Genomic DNA, 6,000 nt, shown 5'->3' with positions numbered 1-6,000 from the left:
AAAAACTTATTTACATATTTACAAGGTCACCACCTAAATCAGAGAACGAAATTTAAATTTACGTTGGGTCCATTTTCCTTAATTAAACCTGAGGCCAAAATTGTTGGGTATAAGGAGACACTATATTTCTTGAAACACTCTCTCTCCATTTCAATAAATTTACATAAGCGTTTGTTGAAATCTGTTTCAATTAAATGTGAGCTATTCCCTGCACCATTGTTCATTTTTATATTATAGGAAAAATAAATAGCGAGCTTACTTAATGCAAGCAGATTCCGGGTGATATTGGAAAAAGGGCCTGGGCTTACACTATACACCCAATATTTAATTTTATCCATTTTAAATTTTTTTTCGTATTTACAAATAAAAGACTCTAATTTTTCTAAGAAGCCTATAGTAATAGGGAATTCTAGAAACATTTGCTTTAAATTACCACTGGCATATTGGCAAAAGGGACATTCCGGTTTCAGGTTATACAGTTTAGAGGCCAAATACGGGGAAATTACGAAGCTATACAAGAGTCGCCATAATATATTGCTTTCGTGGCCTGTAAAGGAACTATTCCATATAAAATTACAGTTTATTTTTTCTAAATCTATGTCTCCCATTATATCACTTATTAAATTATACGGTTTTTCGATATGTGACTCAGGTACCGGATTTATAAATGTTTGTAATTTTGAATTTACAGTGTCCACTAAAACGTTCGCATTGTTTTCACTGAAATTTAGTTCTAGCCGGATGTTGATATAAATAGGCGTTCCGAAGTTCTCAATTTTAAAAAATTCCGGCGGGAATTCACGTGCAGGGTCAGCTCTGATTAATTCTGCTTGTCGGGTTAACGCTCTTGTTGTCGCGGCGCTGATGTTTCTGCCCTCCTCGGAAAACTCGAACTCGTGTTTTTCGGTATTAAATATGTCTCCGAAAAAACGGAAACCTTCCGACTTCCATTTCGGGTGGTACAGGGTGAGGCTGAGAAAGGGACATCTCCAAATTGGATATATTAGTAGTGACGATAGATTCGGTGGTTTTAATAAGGTAATTGGCAGCGATTTCCAGAAGTAGAACAGGTTTTGATAATATATTGATAAATGGTCTAAATTCAAGTCTAAATTTTTGAGGCTGATTACGGTAAAGTCTAAGTTCATAGTGTTTGTCGATTTTAGGTGGTATAGTGCGAATTCAATTTCGATAGTGTGGCCTTTATTCGTTATATAATTTTTTAATTTTGTGAAAGCAAATTTCTTCCATTGAATATTTAGGGTTTGTAGTCCAAAACCCCCTTCGCACGTTTTAAGCGTTGCGACTTTCCCTGTACACCAATGTTTTTTCTCCTTGGACCATATGACTTCGAGACATTTCCCCCGTAACGATTCTACTTGAGCGCTCGTTATTTCCACATGAGGTAGTAAGAAGGTAAACTTGCTCTGGATTGTGTTACAGATTTGGGCTCTAGCTTTATAAGATAATTGAGGAGCTATGCGCTTAATGTTTTCTAGGGACGTGTATACCTCTTTGGTGGTTTTCTCCACGGATTCCCTCAATATGTTTTTACCTGGTGTAAATGTTAAGCCGAGGATTTTAATTTTTTTACTGCTCCAGGTAATTCCTAAGGGGGCGTCTTTGCGCCCTTTCCACGATCCGAGCCATAGCCCGCTACTCTTCTCCAGATTAAAATTTGCATTGCTAACCTTCCCGTATTGTATACACTCTGTTTTAATTATTTTGAACGCGTCCTCGGTTGTAGGGAAGTTAACGACATCGTCGGCAAACGACTGAACGATAAGTGGTCTGGACAAAAAGGGCAAGTTCACAGAGTGCGCTTCCAGTTTTTTTCTTAAATGAGCCAAGAATGGTTCTAGCGACAAATTAAAAAGGTACGAAGACAAGGGGTCACCTTGCCTTATGCCTTTCTTGATTTTAAACTTGGATGTTATAACGTTGTTTACTTTCACTCTCGCCTCCGCTGCCAGGTAAGTCTTCTTTATGAAGTTTGAAATAATCGGCCCAAAGCCTATATGGCCCAAGATTTTAAAAAGGTAATTGTGATTAACTCGGCCAAATGCTTTCACTTGATCCAGGGTTACTATATCCAGAGGAAGGTTGTGCTCTTCGAAGTAGTCGATGACGTCGCAAACAATCGCAATATTGGACCTAATGCTACGACCAGGGATGCTATGATGTTACCAATTACCTTACGAATTCGGTTCCCTAGGGCCTTCGCTAAAATTTTGTAATCCCCATTTAAGAGTGAGATGGGTCGCCAATTTTTTAAAAGTCTTGGATCGCCTTGTTTAAAAATTAAAATTATAGTCGCAATAGAGAAAGAGCTTGGGATTGAGTCTAAACGTAATACCGACGAAAACACTTGAAAGAGTACCCCTCCAATTACTGGCCAAAAGTGCTGGTAAAATTCGTTGGTCAAGCCGTCGATACCTGGTGACTTGTGTTTTGGTAGATTTTTAACGACTTCATCGAGTTCTTTTTTACAAAAATCTGACTCGCATATCAACCTTTCATCTTGTGAGAGACTTGGTAATGATTTGTGGTACTGGTCTTCTGGGTCGACTTGTTCGTAGCTAAAAAGGTTTTCGTAAAATTTTCTTACTTCCATTAGGACTTCTCTGTTATTACTTGTCTCCGTACCATCTCCCTTTAAGACACGAGTTTACTTGTTTATCCTCTTGAAGCTCTCCTCTAAAGCGAGGCGCTCCGAGGGGTACTTCGAAGCTAGGGAGAAATCAACTTTGGCTCTTGTAAGTAGCCCTTCCGCCTTTTTATCTTCTAGTTGTTTCAACTTTTCTACCAATTTTTCTTTTTCTTTTTCAGGGACGGATACCTCATCGGACAACTTGGCCTGGATCTGGATGATTTCATCGGGCATTTTCTTTGTAGACCGATAAGTATAATCTTTGCATAAAGCTATCAACTTATATTTCACTTTTTCCCACCAGGGGAATAGATCTGTATTTTCTTCCGGCAGTGTTTTTAATTGGTTTTCCCAAAAATATGTAAATATATCTTGAAACGTTGTATCTTTTAGCAAAGAATTGTTGAAGCACCAATTGTCGCTATGAGGGGTGTTTCTAACTATACCGTCTAGATTTAATTCAAGAAAAATTGGTAGGTGGTCGGAATTTGTTCCGCCCTGATAGCAATAAATTTTATTTACCAGGGGAAATATAGTCGGAGATACGTAGTAGCGATCAAGACGAGCTCTTTTACCAAAATCTGAACTGTTTGTCCATGTGAAGTCACGGCCATACGGATTTAAGGTTCTATAGACGTCTTTCAAATTAAATAGCCCAATTAATTCATTTAGTTTATTGCCAACTGAAAGTTTTTGTTCCTTTGTATTATAACGGTCCAGTTTAGGATCCAAGGTACAATTAAAATCTCCTACTATTATAATATTGGTAATGCTACATTTTTGGATGTCATCACATATGGTTTCTAAGATGCTTATGGCGAGCTTGTTTTCCTGTGGGGCAAAATAATTGTATATGCCTATACGTAAGTTTGAGTCTTTAAAGAGAATGTCGTTGCGTTGTAAATATCCTTTTACGACCGTGGTAACTTTAAAATCAATATAATTCTTCAAGTAATACGATACACTAATTCCGGTGGCGACTCCCGCTTGGTGGTTGGACAATCCATTATAATGTAATAAAAACGGATTTAAAAAATTATTTATCTGTGGTGAATCTGTTATGAATGTTTCTTGTAAAAGACAGAGGGAAGCCTTTGCCATTTTTAGTAAATTTACTTCTTTAATGAATTGAAAGGGGGAGTTTAATTTAATTTAATTTAATTTTATTTTATTTTATTTTTACACAAGATAGAAAACAAAATTACCAGTGTAGTGTACCACTGCTACTGCTACGACTTAAATAATTAGTATTTACCAAATTATCCGTGGAGTCTGCTACAAAAAAGGGAGACTCCCTCCCCCCTTGGTGAGATGTCGTGAGATTTGGCTCGCCCCCCTCCCTCCCTCCTAATATCACCTGAGATTTTTCAAAAACGTATTTTTAGTGTAAATACGTTAATCTGTGTTTGATTGCGTTGGATTTATTTAAAAAAAAAACATAATTTGCTTAATAGACAGAACGTAGTCTAGAATCAAAGTGAGAAAATCGAACAATAAAATACTTAAATTTAAGTATTAAGGAACTATTAAAATTCATTCTAATTCAGTCCACGGGGACTCATGTGTGGTCTCAAGAGTGACTACTGGAACCAACATGTCCATGTGATTTTCAGTAAAATCATCTGCTCCTTCAACCTCGCTCTGATTTAGCCACTTGAAACCGTTGTCGCTTGCACACAGAAGCTCAGTAGCTCGGCGTGTGACAATCCGTGAAGGTCACACTTTGCGCGCTGGTGCCGGTGGTGCTCTGTGGACCGCACGCCGGTGCTCTGCAGCTCTTGTGAGGGATGAAAAGTAGATACCGCATGTATTGCAGCATCTCTTTTTCTGATCACCATTTACACTTGGGCAATAGAGGTCACAGGGCATGCTGATGAAGGTGTGCAAGGGTTGAATTACTTAATTTAACCCAGTTTTATCGCAATTTTACACTGTTTCTTGCAGAAAAAATTACGTGATATTTGCCGAAACCCCCCCTCTCCTCCACGTGAGATTGGGTGAGATTCAGCTCGATCCCCTCCCTCCCCTAAATGCCTCACGTAATTTATGGACGCTCCCAAAGCTTAGACTTAAGAAATTACCATAAAAGTATTGGAGCCGGCTCCTGGACCTGGTTTAAAACACTTGGAGCCGGACCCGTGGCTCTAGATCCGGCTCCGGCTTTCACCGGAACTAAAGCCGGAGCCGACTGGAGCCGATAGGGTTTAAGTCGGACCTGGAGCCGGAGCCATGCGGAGCACTAATTCCAAAAGTAAATAGGGGGAGAAAGTCTATCACTGCCTTCAGATTTTACCTTACACCATGCTTGACACCCTTTTTGAAGAGCTAGTGATAACGTGATATTTCTAACCAATAAGGATAGCACATTACGCGCGAAGTAGTGCATTTGTGGTATTCCGATCCGCGCTTAAGATGAATATTTTGAATTTTATTCCCTGGCAACCATGTCACCGCCTCGCGGTTTCAAATAGTCTCTCTGTCAAATGCTGACCATTATTTCCTTCGATAACGGTTGATTTTAATTAATAATTACTAAATCAATTGTAAAATTAACAAAAAAAGCTCGTAGCTATATCTATTATTTCAGTTAAACTTGCAAATTGATAGGCCTTAACATCGTACTCGTAGATATACAAATTAGTCCCGATCTCTGCTCTTAGATGGCGCCACGCTCTCCACGATTTAAATGAGGGTTTATCTAGTTACGGTTTATTTCTTTTCAAAAGTCGTGTTATTATTTTTAAAATGTCGCATTTTAGTTTCTATCATATATCTACTTTATTTAGGAACTAAATTAACCAAATTATCGAAAGCAAAATTTAATATTCACGTATTTTATAGAGAACTATTTTTCATCTTGGCGTAGTACAACCGATATCTTTGTGTCCCTGTAAAGAGGCGAGGGGGAAGTCATTTCCGTAGCCCAAAAATTTTACCCCTCAAATAAGACGTCGTGCGGTTGGACCCAAGTGCCAGACTTTCTCCCCCTATTTACTTTTGCTATTTCCAAGTGAAAATTGGTTTAAATTAACAAAACTGGCCAGTTTGAACCTGGAGTGGTCAAGATGGTCAAAAATGATCAGATTGGGGTAGGAGTGGTCAAGACGATCAAAAATGATCAGTTTGGGTTGCGAGTGGTCAAAATGGTAAAAAATGGCCATGTGAGCCTTTTTAAATTTCGTTTACTTCTCAAAGAAAAGTTTTTCTTTACGTTAAGCCTTTTATTTCCCAGGTTTATGTTGAATATTTATTTCTATAAACTTTTTACAAAAAGTGTCCCGAATTAGGAGCTCGCAGCCTATATGTATATACTTTACATTGCGTTTGGGCTCTTTGAAAATTGGAAGGGG

The sequence above is a fragment of the Leiobunum rupestre genome, chromosome 4, assembly GCF_980474605.1.
Source record: "Leiobunum rupestre chromosome 4, qqLeiRupe1.1.hap1, whole genome shotgun sequence".
Classification (NCBI taxonomy): domain Eukaryota; kingdom Metazoa; phylum Arthropoda; class Arachnida; order Opiliones; family Sclerosomatidae; genus Leiobunum; species Leiobunum rupestre.
Note: the sequence above shows the minus strand (reverse complement) of the source record.